This window comes from Felis catus, chromosome B4, assembly GCF_018350175.1.
Source record: "Felis catus isolate Fca126 chromosome B4, F.catus_Fca126_mat1.0, whole genome shotgun sequence".
Classification (NCBI taxonomy): domain Eukaryota; kingdom Metazoa; phylum Chordata; class Mammalia; order Carnivora; family Felidae; genus Felis; species Felis catus.
This window is the reverse complement of record NC_058374.1, coordinates 117858572-117875935: the sequence shown is the minus strand read 5'-3', so window position 1 is coordinate 117875935 and position 17364 is coordinate 117858572.

Here is a 17364-nt window from a genome sequence, read left to right as displayed (position 1 = left end):
ACCTTGAGATTTTTGCCCACTATAGACCCACTCTTACTTTTAGCCATTTTGTTTGAACTATGATGAGGCTTTCCTAGAAAAGATTGAAGGAGGATTCAGCCCAAAAACTGACTTTTTTGCATTTCTTATAGCTCTCAAGGAGATTTGAACACGATAGCCCTGCACTCCTATATCTTATTGGAGAATGCTCTGTCTTCCTGTAGCCACATAGGTTCACCTTTGGGTCAGATAGCTGTCCTGTGCCTTCTAAACACAAACTAAAGAATGCTCTATATCATTTGGTTTCTAATAACATGCCATAGACTTTAATGCAACATTGTGGGGTTATAGTATCTAATTGGTTTGGTGTGTGCTTCCTGTCTATTCCTATAATAAAGGGTACATTAGGTGTGCTTTATGTGTATGGCTTGACTTTGAATAAAACAGCTGCTCTCATTTTAAACTAGAGGAAAAAAAACCTAAGAATTATATCAAAGGGAACAATCCTTCACCTGGTGACCTAATGGATTTTTTTCTTCTAATTTACATGAATCTAGACTCATCTTTTGTGAGGAAAAAATGCTTTCTGGCTGCTAATTTGACAGCTGGAAATTTTTTCTCTTTTTCACCTGGACTTTCATCGCTGGATTCAGCTTTTGGGGGGCGGGGGGAGGGTGTTGTCTGAGAGAAACTATTTTTGAAAGCTGACTAACAATGGTCCAAGAGTGACTCGTGAGGCAGGAAGGTAAGTGTTAAGCAGATTATTGAACAGGAAAACAGTTGTTTCATGTATTTCCTTCCTCCTGCTGAAGTATTGACCAGAAGAGGGCTTCTTGGGTGCTAGTGAAATTCTATTTCTTTATCCCCCATGGTTACCAAGTGTGTTCAAGTTGAATAAATACATTGAGCTATATTCTTTGGATTCATGCAATTTTCTGTATGTATGTTATACTTCAACAAAACACTATTTTTTAAAAACCCTGCAGCATCCCCTTCTCACCTGGAGGATACAGACACACACACGCACACTCATGCTCCCTCTTCATGCAAAGGGATTATTTTCCTAAAACATCTTTTTTCTTTTTTCTGTTAGACTGTAAATTCTCTTTCTTCTTTATTAGACTTTAAATTTCTTGAGAGTAGGGCAAATGGTCTTACATAGTTTATGCTCCCTCTTGGAGCCAGCACAAAGGAGACCTTTAGATATATGCTGAACGAATGAGTAAGAGGACTGAATAAATGACAAAAGTAAGGATATTAGAAACAAGTTTTAGTGAATCAGACTAGGAATACAGTAAACTAGTATCCTCCACATTGTAAAAGACAACTATGTTTGTGATGATCTTAGACACTGGCCACGTTCTCCAGGCAGCTGGAAATCTCATAATTGTGGCAAATATTAAATATAATATTTGAACAATCAAATCCGCCTTATGCTCAATATTACCAAATAAACGTCAGGAAGAGTAAGGTCTCTGTGACTTAGTGATTGTCTTTAACGAGTATTGTAACTACGGCACTGTAGGGTGAGATGGGCTCAGTGTTGGAGCAGGGGACACAGCACTGCCTCCATTCCCCACGTGATAAAATCTTCATTCATGTTATAAGAGTCACTGATATTACAGGGACCTGACTTAACATATTTTGTTATTGTTCTCTTTAGCCTTCATCTTGAAAAACAATTCCACGCTTAGTTTATGGAAGAACAAATAAGAGTAGAACAAGTAGAATGTCTCAGAATGTTTCTCGTCAATGGCCTTTACCATTGTTTTCATTTTTTTAATTTTTATATTTTTTTTATTCTTTTTTTTTTTTCAACGTTTATTTATTTTTGGGACAGAGAGAGACAGAGCATGAACGGGGGAGGGGCAGAGAGAGAGGGAGACACAGAATCGGAAACAGGCTCCAGGCTCTGAGCCATCAAGCCCAGAGCCCGATGCGGGGCTCGAACTCACGGACCGCGAGATCGTGACCTGGCTGAAGTCGGACGCTCAACCGACTGCGCCACCCAGGCGCCCCTACCATTGTTTTTATATTAGGTGTTTACAAGGTCTCTCTGGAATAATGGATATCATCCCATCACTTGAGAAGCAGGGGTGGAGCAGTGATATATTAGGTATTTCTGTGTAACGAATTACTCGAGAACATAATGGTTTAAAATAATAAACACTTATTATCTGTCATCGTTTCTGTGAGTAAGGAATTTGGGAGCAGCTATGCCAGGCAAATTGAGGCTCAAAAAGGATGAACTAACTTGGCCAAAGTTATAAGCTAATAAGTAGCAGTGCCAGGATCTAGAACCAGGTTCTCTGACTCTTCATGACCAAGGGTGACACCAGCGATCAAGATTCTAGTTAGGAAGCTATCACAATAGTCCAAGCAAAAAATAACTCAGGACAGTTACCACGTAAGGTACAGGTAGAAGTGGAAACGTGGAAACATTTTGACAGCTGACTGCAGGACAATGCTGAGAGCCAGGCAACAGGGTCTTCTTTCCTGGACAGTGCTTTAGAAAGCTGTATTCTGGGGGCACCTGGGTGGCTCAGTCGGTTAAGTGTCCGACTTCAGCTCAGGTCATGATCTCACGGTTCATGGGTTGCATCAGGCTCTGTGCTGACGGCTCAGAGCCTGGAACCTGCTTTGGATTCTGTGTCTCCCTCTCTCTCTGCCCCTCCCCCACACACTCTGTTTCTTTCTCAAAAATGAAGCAACATTTTTAAAAAAATACAAACAAAAAAAAAGAAAGAAAGAAAGCTGTATTCTGGAACATTTCCCTGCCCACAGAGGAGCCAAGACACTGGCCTACCTGGAGCCCACATTCCTCCCTTTAACCTCAGGTGCCCAGAACCCTAGAATTCCCTGACTAGAATGACCTCAGCCCATATCCAGAAACTTCACAGGACTCTTTTCTGAGTTCTGTGGAAGCCAGAACTTGCTATTTGTGTACACAACTCTTATACCTGAGAAACGGCCTCAGCTGACTGTCTGCCAAGGGTTTGGACAGAACTTTACAGTCAGGAGGGTGCCAGTCCATGTGCATGGATATGAGGTTTCTTGCAGCGCTGGGTGGAGCCGGGGGCAAAAAGAGAAAGGCCATAGCTGGGGGCATCTCTGTTTGTGCAGCCAAGCTCCTGTGTAGCACCCCAACGAATCTGAGAATCCTACATTCAACCTGCCCTTCCAGGTCATTATAGAAGTATATTTATCATTAGAATGACAGAACACACTCTAGTTAAAAAAATTAGAGCTCGATGTATAACTTCCAATTATTTGAATATCTACTTTATGTGCCTCGATTTATACCCTGGTTGATCGAATATCATCATATTGGAAATTTATTTTTCCGGAAATGTTGTTGGCTAGAAAATCCCCAAATTCGTGTACTCTGAGAGTGCTGGATAGCGTTCTAGACATCTCTAGAAATTCTGGTTAAATGTAATAAATATTCCTTGAAAGTATAGGTGAGCTTGTAAGAAAGACTAAGAAATCCCCAATGAAGGAAATGAAGAAATGAAATCCAAGGTAGAGAGTCTGAGTCGATACTGTAGCCTCACTGGATGAGGCTTTTGGTTTTCTTAACACAATGGTGTAGATTTTAATGACTACGAGGCCTGGGAGTGCGCAGAGTGCCAGGTTATAACTAAGATCCTTGCATAAAGCTGAGATTTTGAAAATACCACATGGCCAACAGATAATGGCTCCCCCAAAATATCCACATCCTAATGTCAGGACCCTAAAAGTGTTACCACACATGGCAAAGGGGATGTAGGCCACTTAATGAACTGACCTTATAACAAGATCATCTGAGTGGTCCCAATGTCATCACAAGAAGAGGAAGAGGAAGACAGAGGAAGAGGTCAGAGCCACGTAGCATGAGAAAGACCTGACTCATCATTGTTGGCTTTGAAAATGGAAGGGGGACACCAGCCAAGGAATGTGGACTGCTTCTAGAAGCTTGAAAAGGCAAAGAAATGGATTCTCCCCTAGAACCTCTGGAAGGAACTAGGACTGCTGACACCTTGATTTTACCACCATGAGATACATTTTGGACTTCTGACCTACAGAATTATAGCCAGTTTGTAGTAATTTACTACAGCAGCAATAGGAAACTAAGGCAGACCTCATCATTCTCCATAAAATGTTGGAATAGAAAAAAATCTGTATCTAGTATATGTGCTGCTGAAGTGAGTACAAGGGATTTGATCTAATTTCCTGGTGCTTTACGTTAAAAAGTGTCCCCTGTGATTTTGTTACTGTGGCTCTGCCTTTCCCTGGATATAGGGTCCGGGCCTCCCAAACTGAGAAATTGCCAAAATAATTGCTCTTAGGGAGAGGTTCCTGGCAAAACCCTCTTAGAAAGATCCAACCTTAGCCCAGGCCACACATGATTTACACAGATAAAGTCTTGATAATACCCTACTTAAAACAACAATCCAAATTAAAAAAAAAAAAAAGAGGAGAAAATAATCCAGCATAAACCAAGGGAAGCAGATATTGCAAAGAGCAAAATCAGTATCACAGGAGTATCATATGATAGAAAACTCTGACAGAGACAGGAAAACAAGTATGTTTTCAATGACTGACAACAGAAAAGACTCAGAATAAAAACACACACTATAAAAAAGATCAGACAGATTTGATAAAGAACAAAGTAGAAAAACTACACATTAAATAATTAGTCACTTTCCTATGTTGTGTATTATAGGTTTCTCCTCTGTCAAAATATAATTTGCAAAAATTGAAAACATACTTATAGGAGTGCCTGTGTGGCTCAGTCAGTTAAGCGCCCAACTTCAGCTCAGGTCACGATCTTGCGGTTCACGAATTCAAGCCCCGCATTGGGCTCTGTGCTGACAGCTCAGAGCTTGGAGCCTGCTTCAGATTCAGTGTCTCCCTTTCTCTCTACCCCTTACCTGCTCATTCTCTCTCTCTCTCTCTCTCTCTCTCAAAAGTAAACATTAAAAATTGTATTTATACAAATATAAAATGAGTATAAGACAAAGACTTCATCCAATTCATTAATTAGGGAGGGAAGCTTTAAAAAAGTAAAGCTTATTCAAAGGGCACTTAAAAATTTTTTTATGTTTATTTTTGAGAGAAAGAGAGAGAGAGAGAGAGACAGAGCACGAGTGGGGGAGGGGCAGAGAGAGAGGGAGACACAGAATCCAAAGCAGGCTCCAGGCTGTGAGCTATCAGCACAAAACCTCATGCAGGGCTCGAACCCACGAACAGCGAGATCACGACCTGAACTGAAGTTGGACATTTAACCGACTGAGCCACCCAGGTGACCCGTTTCTCAGAATAACTTTTAAGGAGAATTCAATTGGTGGTAGGAAACAATGTGATTGGACTACTCCAATAAAATTGGTGTAGGTAATTTAGGGCAGCCTACTTTCACTTTATCATAAAAAACACCAATGCCACAACCCTAGGGAGGATTTGCAAAGAGAGCTACATCTTTCCTGCCCATTTTCAATCTTGTCTCCCTATTGCAGTCAGAGTGACCTCTAATGCAAATCCGACTTTCTCATTCCTGGCTGCAAATCCTTCAATAGCTTTCACACCTTACTGTGGCCCCTGCAGCATTTGTAAGTGGTGTACCTTTCTAACTCTTCCTCTTACCATCCCTGTACTACCACCTCAGGCTTGTGATTCAGCCAGATTGATCTTTTTTTTCCATTTCTTGAAAAGCCATTTCTTGAAAGTGTCCAGATTAAGTTAATTAAGGTAAGTTTCCATTTCTTCAAAAGCACACCTGCCTTTAGGTGTCCAGATACGCTGTTCTCTAAGTCTGGACTAATTTCCTCCATCTTCACAAACTATTTCTTACTTATATATTTATACTTAGTATTAGTTGAAGCCTGGTCTTAGCCCAGGTTTCCTAGACAACAAGGTCTAAAGCAAGAAACCAGAGCTGGCGCTTTGTGGACAGGGTGAGGGTGTGTAATCCTAGAGCAAGTAAGTGTAAGAAAAACTTGGGTGAGGGGCGCCTGGGTGGCGCAGTCAGTTAAGCGTCCGACTTCAGCCAGGTCACGATCTCGCGGTCCGTGGGTTCGAGCCCCGCGTCAGGCTCTGGGCTGATGGCTCGGAGCCTGGAGCCTGTTTCCGATTCTGTGTCTCCCTCTCTCTCTGCCCCTCCCCCGTTCATGCTCTGTCTCTCTCTGTCCCAAAAATAAATAAACGTTGAAAAAAAAAAAAAAACTTGGGTGAATCAAGAAAGGGTGTGAAGCAATGTGGAATGCGTTAGAACACTGGCCACCACTTCAGGACAAGCCTTAAAAAGTATGGCAGTTTGCTCAGCAGATGTGATTGTTGAGTATTCAAGATTTCTCAAGGTGGCTATACAGAGAAATAATGCCTCAACATGGGAGCAAGGGAGATGAGGAATATGTTTGCCCCAATCCCTTGTGTCTTTTGTTTCCCACTGGACTGATCTTTTGACGATCTCAGCTTTATGCAAAGATCTTAGTTCTAACTTGCCACACTGTACAGACCCAGGCCTCACAGCCTTTAAACCCCAAGTGGAGTTAACCATTCCATTCTTGTAGGTCATGACATCTGGCCCTTTCTGCAGCTTCTCAGAATACTAGATCCCATATCCAATGATGTAGCATGTAGAAATCAATATATGCCATTTATGTGTGCCAAGATATGCCACTTGGAATAAGAATTGTATTGAGTTGAAAGCATTTGAGACTCAAGAAATACAGAAAGAAATTTTTCTGGGGCTTCCCTTGTCTGATAAAAAGCAAAAACTTCCAAGAAATGAATACCATTGGAAATCCCCTCTCCAAGGGAAGTTTTACGGCCACAAAAAAGATGAAAATTTAGTACCGAGTGGATCTGCATAAAGAAAATACACTCATTGGTTTCTCCCATATATTTACCTTCTCATGGTTTGTTATCTTTGGAATCCTGAAACCTCTTCCTTTGTCTTGTCACTTCTCTACAAAGCTATTATTCTTTGTTAAGATGCTTTATAAGCCCAAGTTCTAACCACCCCTTTGAGTTACTCATCACTGAGTTTCTCCTAATGTATGCATGTTACACGTGTTAATAAACCTTATTTTTCTTGTGCAAATTGGCCTTTTGTCAGCCTAATTCACAGGGCCCCAGTCAACAAAGTTAGAAAAATAAAGGAAAAGTATTTTTTCCTCACCTACAAGTATTCCTAGAATAAGGTGCCAAATGTGCTAGTTTGGATCCTCTGAGAAGCAGATGTCAAAACTGGGTTAAATGTCCAAAATATTTGTTGTGTGAAACAACCATGAGGAAATTGAGGGAAGGGGGGAAAAGGTGGAAAAAGCAGAGAATGATGTCAAAGCACGATGGAGACAGGGAGTGAAGTTCTAAGAAAGTTTCAGTCAGGCTGATGAGGATCCTAGAGAGCCAAAGTTGCCTATCATAGGAGTCCTGCATCTTAGGGGAATGGGCCTGTCTCAGGATCCCTCTGTCACCTAGTCCCTGGCAGAGAGCAACCTGGGGAAATAGGGCATCAGCACCAACTCAGTAATGGATTCAGAGCACAGAAGCTAGAGTCATCCATTGCTTCTCTTCCTCTCGGCAGATCTGAGTAGTGCACAAGGAGTGAAAACCTCTAGCTGAGCGGCAGAGGCCAAGATGCAGGCCAGGACCCCTGGGTGTTGGCAGGACAGCCCAGTGTAGGGGGCTGAGAGAATCTGAGGTGGCACATAAGATCTGTGTTTGATGCAAGAGTCTAGGCAATTCCATCAGGAAGCCTGCCTTCAAAAGCATGTTAATCTTTCATCCTAGGTTAGGAATTCCTAGTCTTTGTTCTGTGATTCCTTTATCAAAGCACAATTATACTTTATGATAATTGCATATTTATTAGTAATCTTTCCTAATAGTGTAAGCTCTAAGGAGGCAGGGGCCATATCTGTCTTGTTTCTGGTCCTCAGAAGGGGCATAACAAAGAGAGGTGAACAGATGAGAAACAGAACACCTGCTGTCTGTCACTGACACTTTCAAGGCTGTGAAATGATTCGTGGGCTTTTTTATACCTAAGATTCTCTGTCTTTAAAATGAATTTCACTTACAGGACACCTGGGTGGCTCAGCCGGTTAAGCATCTGACTTCAGCTCAGGTAATGATCTCATGGCTCATGGGTTCAAGCCCCGAATCAGACTCTCTGCTGTCAGCATGGACCCGCTTCACATCCTCTGTCTTCTTTTCTCTCTGTGCCCCTCCCCCACCCATGCTTTTTTTTCTCTCTCTCTCTCTCTCTCTCAAAAATAAACATTAAAAAAAACTAAAATAAAATGAGTTTCAATTAAAATCATAAATAAATAAATTAAGCCTCTTCTAGAGGCTGTGAAGGATAAGCTTATAAAAAGATGCGGAATGGAACTTTCCTTATATTCTCAGAATTTTCCTAAACATTAAAGAAGAGGCCAACAGTTAATAAGTCAATTCACATTCTAAAGATTGCTGAGGAAGTTTCTAGACACCCCATTCCAGGACTTGCCAAGAGATGGCAAAACAGGCCATTGCATCCCTCCCCCCTTCCCCCTCACCCCTCCCCACCACACACACAACACACACACTTCCCTCACCCCAGCTATCCTACATAAGCAAATGAGAGTTCATTTAGAAATGGAATTTGGGGACAAAGGAGAGTGCTATAGCTTTTCTCCTCTCTCTTGATGCGTGGGGTAATGAAAATGAGTGCTCTATGCTGAAAAATGGAGTTGGGGTGGAGTGATTCTAGAGAGAAGCAAGGTACAGACCTATACCAATAGAAAACCAATAGAAGTCACTTGGCAACTTCATCTGGGGCCATGAGGAGCAGGCAGAGCTTTTAGGGAGGATCTATGTACCTTGAGTTTGAGGCTGTAATTGAACATGTAGCATGTGCTTCCTGCCTGCAGAATTTTTAAGGTGAGAGGCTGTAATTCGACCCTACTGCACACCCTCACCCCAGACTACATAGGTTGGTGTCTGCAAGCTCTGTATAATTCTGACATTCTGGGATTAGAATGTGGTTTACATTTTTATGTCACCTTTGATTCAGAAGTCCTACATCTCTGAGTTTGTTCAGTTTTCGGATCATCTTCCCTCATGTACCCTAGACATGGAGCAGCCTTTCTTTGATTTCCCCTTTGATGTCTGTCTCTCACAGAAGGCTGTGGAACAGGGGAAAGGGCTTTGTGCCTCCCTGTTCCTTTTCACCCCTTTCCCCTAAGGACTCTTCCTTTTCTCATTTCTCCTTTCCATTGGTGTCCCTAAGAAACTAATTGTCCTTTACTTTTTGCTGTGAAACAATTTAGCCCACTGCATCCTACTTGCACAGGGCTTCCATTTACCTATACTTAACACGCTCTGTAAACAAAGGACCACTTTCTCCAAAGCTTCCACCTTGAGCAGCACTAAACTCTGCTACCAGTCTCTGAAATTATACAGCTGAAGACATCTAACTCAGAAGTCATTGAAAAAAAATTGATAAGCCACCACTGTCCACCCCCTGCCTTAGTTCCCTAAAGAGTTAGCAAGAGGGCATGGAGACCTCCATCATGCTTGAGATAAGTCTCATGGCAATTTCGAAAGTGGAAGAAAATATGTTTCCCCACTAGATAAATTATGACTCCCCCCACTTTTGAAAGCAGATGCTGGGAAAGTCAGTTTCCGTTTTAAAGAACACATTTTTGTCCTCTTCATTTTACATCTGTCACATGAACCACACCAGAATACATTTAATAAAGAAGCCCATGCTAATCATTAATTATTATACAATACACCAGTTGTATTGTATTCTAATGTAACTCACATTTGTGGATTTCAAAAAGCTTCTCCAGATTTAATTAATCCTCAGCTTTGCTAATGAAAAGCATGGCTTCTACCCGGTATTGAGTTTGGGTTTCTAATCTGTTCCTTAAGGTCACCTCATTTTTCTTGAAAATGTACATTTATAGTTTAACACTGCAGATCTTTCACATTCCCTATTAAGCAATTATTTTGATTACTTCATTATCTTTCTTTTTTTTTATCCTAGACTATTTAGGTTGGTTTCTGCCTACCGCTAGCCAAGTGTAATTCCGACATTCTCTCTCACTCCCTTTATTAGCATGATTTGCATTAGCAAGGGATTCATTTTCATTCTGAAGACTGAAAACAATTTCATTATCTGATAAAAATTATCTTCTCATATGCTGTAAGAAGCAATTCTCCTCATTTATGGTCTCATTAGGCATTTCATCTGCCTAATACATCTTCTCAATTCTTCCTCTTTCCGGAAGCAATCATTCTTGTGGCTCAACTAACAATATCTTGGGCTTGGGATTCTCATTTCTGCCTTCCTTCCCTCTTTTGTTCTTTCTTTTCCTGGTGTAGTAACTGCATCATCTCTGTGAACGCTGGCTATTTCCTTCTCTTCCTACACATTTTGTTCAAGTTTTGTTCTAACACCTACCCTGTTGTATCATCAGTTGTAAGTTTACATTTCTGTTGTCCTTAATGGACTGTGAGCATCTGAAGCGTGGGCCACAGCTTCTGGATCTTTATATTTTCAAAGCCTGGAACTGTGTCCAGTGTATAGCAATAATCAAAAAATGTCTATTGAGTAGATGAAGGACGAAGTTCACGTGCACGTTCATTTTTATCTTGAAAATTAATACTCTTCAAAACATAGGAGAAAGTGGAGAAGCCAAAGCAACTTGATTAAGAAATCAGTTGGATAAACTGGGGGCAAGCTGAAGAGATACACAGATCTGTAAAGAATAGAAGTGATTTAACTGTCCCACTTGGAGCTAAAACACCTTTGAGACTGGCTGCAAGAGTCTAGTTGAGCAAGAGTAAAAATCCAAAGCAGTATCTGGAGAATATGGATACATCACAAATGATCACATGGGACAAGTTCCAAGTCAGATCTAGTGCCGTCTGTGCAAATAAGATACTGAATCATGACTATTTCTTCTCACCAAATCTCCAAAAGCTGACAGATATTGCCAAAAAATTCCTCAGTCTGATGTCACATTTTTTATTTATTTCTAAGCTTTATTCATCCCTCAAGGAGGAAAAAGAGTGATTAGAATACTTTATTTTCACCATAAGTATATTAGAAATATAAGGACTGATGAAGAATCATCCTGTGCCATTGGGGTCAAGTTCATGGGAATGCCAAGGTACTTCTGCCGACCGCTTAGACCTGGGCCTATTTTTAAGGAAGCAGAGTTCCTTAACGAATTTTAATTATGTTAAATTTAAAATGCTACTAAACCTTTAAATGGAGATGTCAAGCAGGCAGGTAGCTATAGGAGTTTGGAGATAAGGGAGCAGTCTAGGTTGGAGATGAAAATTTAGAAGATTTTAACACACAAATGGTACAGATATGGTCATCCTGAGTGAGAACATGGAGAAAAGAAAAGGCAGCACATGCGAAGAAGGAGAGTTTTTTGCTTAAAACTGGTCAATCTTCTAGGTAAAAGGTCAGCAAACTGTGATCTGTGTGTCAACAGCCCTCTGCCTATTTTTGTTCAGTCTTTGAGCTAAGAATGATTTTACATTTTTAAATGATTAGGAAAAAACAATCCAAAGAAGAAGAATATTTCGTGACACATGAAAGTTATATGAAGTTCAAATCAGTGATCAAATTTCTGTTGGAACACAGCCATGTGCATTTGTTTACATATTATCTATGACTGCTTTTGCACTACAATAGCAGAATTGACTAGCTGCAACTGAGACACACAGCCTAAAATATTTACTATCTTGCTCTTTACAGAGCAAGTCTGCTGGCTTATCATGTTGTGTGAGAACATGAGTCCTGGAACTGCGATGCCAACTGTGATACCAGTCTGAATATGAAAGGTGGCAGGGAAGAAGGTTGCTAAGATACTTGCTAAAAAATGGAACCAGAGCCCAGAAGTGACTGAAATTCCCAGACTGAATCAAACCTGAAGGCCACTTTACCAGTGCACTTTTCAGTTAATGAGTGAATAAACTCCCTTTATTTTCTGATCTAGTTGGATAGATTTTCTATTAACCAAAACCAAAATATATTTAACTAATACAGTTATGAGATCCAGATTTAAATCATAGTCCTTTTTGCCCTTAATATATACCAACTTGATACAAATCTCCCATTTCATAGCATATAACAGTCCAAGGTTATCCTCATGATTTCTACAAATTCCTGAAGACTTGTCTTATTTCGGGCTGCTATAACAGAATACCATATATTGGGTGGCTTAAACAACAAACATTTACTTCTCACAGTTCTGGATGTTGGGAAGTCCAAGATCAAGGTGCTAGCCAATTCACTGGTGAGAGCTCTTTTCCTGGTTTAAAGATGGCTGCCTTCTTGCTATATCCTCACATGGCAGAGAGTTAGCTCTCTGGTATCTTCTTGTAAGGGCATTAATCTCATTATGAAGACTGTGCCCTCATGACCTCACCAAAACCTAATTACATCCCAAAGACCTTACTTCCAAATACCATCATATTGGAGATTAGGATTTCAATGTATGAATCTGGGGGAACACAAACATTCGGTCCATAGCACTCATGGTCCTTGCTCCATGCATTCCATGTCCATGACATATGCTATCTATTTTTCACCCATTCTACCTCATCACAAGTTTCCCAAGCCTACACACACACTCTGTACTTATCATTTTGTGATTTCAGTAATTGTACTTAGGGTTTGAGGGTTCAGTAAAACTTCAACTACTATACAACTTCCCACATCTCTTGGCTATCCCTTCTCTTCTTCTCTCTTTACTCTCTTATTCTCAATTTCCAAAACAAATTAATCCCTCTCTTTGTAGGATGAACAACGATCCCAGCATGTGTGGGACTGTGTTAATTTTTGGACTTTCCTGCTTTTTGCACTGAAATTCCACGTTCCAAAAAGCAGCTTTGTCCTGGATGAAGTGGGAAGATGGCTGATTCTATTTCCTTGTCTCAAGTAAAGGCTTTTTACCTGCTTCTCTGAATCATCAAAGCCAGCCCACACCTGTGGCTCACAGAAACCACCTGCTCCAAGAGACTTACTGAAACATCTTCCTAATCAAGGTAACTCTCTCATAAAGGGAATAACTGTACAAGATGTTTTGAAAATAAACATTTTTTACATTTTTTATTTTTATTTGAGAAAGAGAGCACATGTGTGAGCAGTGGGGAGGGGCAGAGGGAGAGAGACAGAATCTCAAGCAGGTTCCATGCTCAGCACAGAGTCCAAAGTGGGGGCCAGTCTCACAACCCTGGGATCACGACCTTAGCTCTAAATCCAGAGTCAGTCACTCAACTAACTGAGCTACCCAGGGGCCCTACAGATAGGAAAATAAACATTTCTTATCATTATATGCATATATACTTAGGGTTGTTATGTTGTCTTAATCAACTGATGCTTTTATCATTATGAAATGTTTCATTTTATCTCTGGCAGTAATCCATGTCTTGCAATATATCTTGATATTAACATAATCACACCAGATCTCTTATGTTCACTGTTCATAACGGTATACATTTCTCCATCCTTTGATTTTCCACGTCAGTGTGTTTATTTAAAATGCACACAATCTCTGCCTTTTAACTGGAAGTGTGGGTCCATTTATAATTAATGTAATTAATGATATGGTTGAATGTAAGTCAAATATAAGTCATTGAGTCTTCTAGATCTGTCCATTATCTTTTGCCTCTAGTGTTTCTGATAAGACATCAGCCTTTATTCTTACCATTATTCCTTTCCTTAGTATGTTCTCTCTTTTTCTTCTAGATGATTTAATACTTTTTCCTGTCTTTTGTCTTCAGAAGTTTGAATATGATTTGCCTGAGTATGAGTTCTTTTTTAAAAGGCAGAGATCATTTCTGTGAGCCAGAGATGTAGGCTGACTTTGATGCTTTCCATTCTGCAAGTTTTACTGTCTTTTTTTCTTCTGTGGTGCCTGATTTGCTATTAAGTTCATCCCATGAATTTTTTTATTTCAGATATATTGTTTTTACTTCTAAGATTTCCATTTCGTTCTTTTTCATACTTCCATATCTTTCTTAATATTCCCCATTTCTTTCCCCATTATATTAATCTTTCTAATCAATTCCTTTACATGCATGTTAGTTATTTTAAAGTCTTCATCTGCAATTTCTAACATTTTAGATTTTCATGGATCTGTTTGACTTTTTTTTCCTTGATTGTGGGCATAGTTTCTTGCTTCTTTATATATAGTAATTTTTAGATTATACACCATACATTGTGGACAATATATTGTGATGATACATTATTTTTCTCTAAAGACTATTGAGTTTTGTTCTAGTAGACCATTAAACTACTGACAAATCACCTTCATCTTGTGGGGGTTTGATGGAATGAATTTGTCATTTTTCCCTGAGGTCTCAGTTGTCATTCTTAGTCCCGGGATTCACATTCTTAAGACATGGCCCTCTTAGCATTTCAATGAAAAGTACAAAGAATTTAATAAGCCCCTTTTACTTGGCTGGACTTGAATTCCAAAACTTGTCTCTTTCAGCACCTACTGAAACCTTTGCTCAGCTCTTTTAACCTTCCAGTTGTTACCTTCCACTGGATTCCCTGGAGTCTGATTATGTACAAGTGAAGCTTGTCAAGGAGTCAACAGTTTGAGGGGAATTTGTGCACAGATTTTGGCGCTCCCTACTCTGTCTCACAATTTTCTGAAATATCCTTCCTTAATCGCTAGCTGCTCTGACAACACCACACTCTGCCCTGTGAATCCTCAGTCCCATTCATCCACCTCTTCCTGATTGAGCTCTATCCCTCATGTACTTTACAAAATGAGGAGTGCTCTCAAGGAAAAAGCTATTTAAATCTGGGTTTCATGTAGTTTGTTTCCTTCATTTCAAGGATCATAGCTCCCTCAATTTATGCATATTTTCAGCCATTCCCCAGGGCTTCAAATAGTTATTTGAATTCTTAAAAATTTTTTTTTCTTAATGTTTTTATTTATTTTTGAGACAGAGAGAGACAGAGCATGAGCAGGGAAGGGGCAGAGAGAGAGGGAGATACAGAATCGGAAGCAGGCTCCAGGCTCTGCACCATCAGCACAGAGCCTGATGTGGGGCTTGAACTCACAGACTGTGAGATCATGACCTGAGCGGAAGTCCGACGCTCTACCGACTGAGCCACCCAGGTGCCCCGTGAATTCTGATTTTATGATTATGTACACTTTTTAGTCCTAAGTTCAAAATGGTTATTACCAGATGATAGTTCAATGAAAGCTACTCTGCCAGTAACTAGAGGTGAATACCTCTTATTACTAAAAATTAAAAAAAAAAATTTCTGAACTTCCTAGGCAGAACCGAACATTCCTTAAAGGTGCATGTAATAATATAAGATGCAATTAAAGTAAAAGATAACTACACTGAGTGTCCAGTATCTGCTAGGCACTGTTCCAGATGCTTTATCTATCCCCAATTTATAGATGAGAAAACCAAAGTGCAGAGAGGTTAAGAAACTTACTCAAGTTTATGTAGGTGGTAAATCAGAAAACCAGGACTCCAACCCACATGGCCTGATATCATTGCTGGCCATCTTACCCACTGTATGGTGGTGCTATTTAAGTGTGGGCTGCTATTCAATGTGGTGTTTCCTTGAGGGAGACAGTTTAAAGGGGCTTTAAGCTTGCAGCAGAGCACTGAACTGGATAAACTTTATGGGTCTTTTAAACCTATGAATCCATTATCCTATAAAAATTATAATCTCCAATCAACCAAAAACATTTTTTTTAAATTTTTTTTTCAACGTTTATTTATTTTGGGGACAGAGAGAGACAGAGCATGAACGGGGGAGGGGCAGAGAGAGAGGGAGACACAGAATCGGAAACAGGCTCCAGGCTCCGAGCCATCAGCCCAGAGCCCGATGCGGGGCTCGAACTCACAGACCGCGAGATCGTGACCTGGCTGAAGTCGGACGCTTAACCGACTGCGCCACCCAGGCGCCCCCACAAAAACATTTTCATGTCAGAAAAATTATTTTCCTTCAGCCAGAAATCCAGAAAATGTACACACAAAATGGTATTTCCATGTATACTCAGCTCCCTCAGAATCCCTTCTCTTTACTTTAGAATTTGACTTACAGCACCTCAAGCAGAACTATATATTGTGGTTACCTGAACTACTGCAGCACTGGCTGTAGATGGTGTTCCTTCCGAATGCGATGTCAAGACTGATAAACCAACTTACTTCAAGCAATTCAAAGCATCAACCTTTGAGGTTTTGAAAAATAGCCATTTTGCTGTGTTTTTCCATGTCAGCCCAACACATTTGAAAAATATTTTTAACCAGTAAAATTGCTGGGGTTTTTTTGGTCTGAAACTGGGTTTAAGCTCAATAAATATCTGTTCTTTGCTACATGCCTCCCGAATCGTTTTAAATTGATTCATCAGATGTGGATATTGTTTTGCAAAAAAAAAAAAATTAAAAAAATAAATGAAAAATTCTCATAAGAAAGTCTGAAAAATACAGTCCCTTGTAGATCTACAATCCTTGAAATGGTCTATGAAATAGGTTGCATTTCACTCTAGGCTGCTGTTGAAGAAAGAGTTCATTTAGGATATAGTCTCATGAGACCCCACAGGAAAAACTGTTCTCTGGAATTAGTGCTGGGAATACCAGTGCTTCTAAGTACGTGGCCCATGTTTCCCCAACACTGTTGATGTTGTAATGTGCCGCAGGAAAGCATGCAGCCGCATCCGTGGCTGACCTCTAGTGAGTGTAAAGGTTGTAATTTTTTTTTTTCAAGAAATTAATTCAACTCCTTATCTTTGTACTGAGCATATACTTGTAAGCTCTCTTACATCCTTTTTGAGCAGGTCTGAATATATCTAAGTGATCAGGATTTGACTCCCACAGTTTTAAAAATAAAAACCACTGAATTGTAAATGAAAGGTGAGAGGCAAATAAAAATCTGAAAACAATGTCACAAAGTATTCAAAAAGGGCATCAAAGAATCTTGGAGATCAGCAACAACAATAACAACAACAAAATAGATGGACATACAAGTAAAAATTGAGTAAAGGTCCTGAAGAGACATGAAAATAGAAAAAAAATGTGATCCACAGATAACAAATGTAAAAAATAAAAAAACATTCAACTTCAGTTGTAGTCAAAGAACTGCAAATCAAAACTTAATGAGAAATTTCCATTAAAAAGTGGAAATATCCAGTATCTGCTAGCCTCCAAATTAAAAATGGGAAAATAAATTCATTTGTTTCTTGAAATCTACCTGCATTGCTCACTGACCTCAAGCTAGGGGCCAGACATGCAAATAAGCATGTGTAAAATAGAGTGGGTGTGTGGAGAAACCAGGGGGTGGCAGGAAACACAGGTCCCAGTAGGGGAGATGTCTGGGCTGTATCTAGAAAGAAGAGCTGTATCATTAGATGTGGCCTTTTTTTG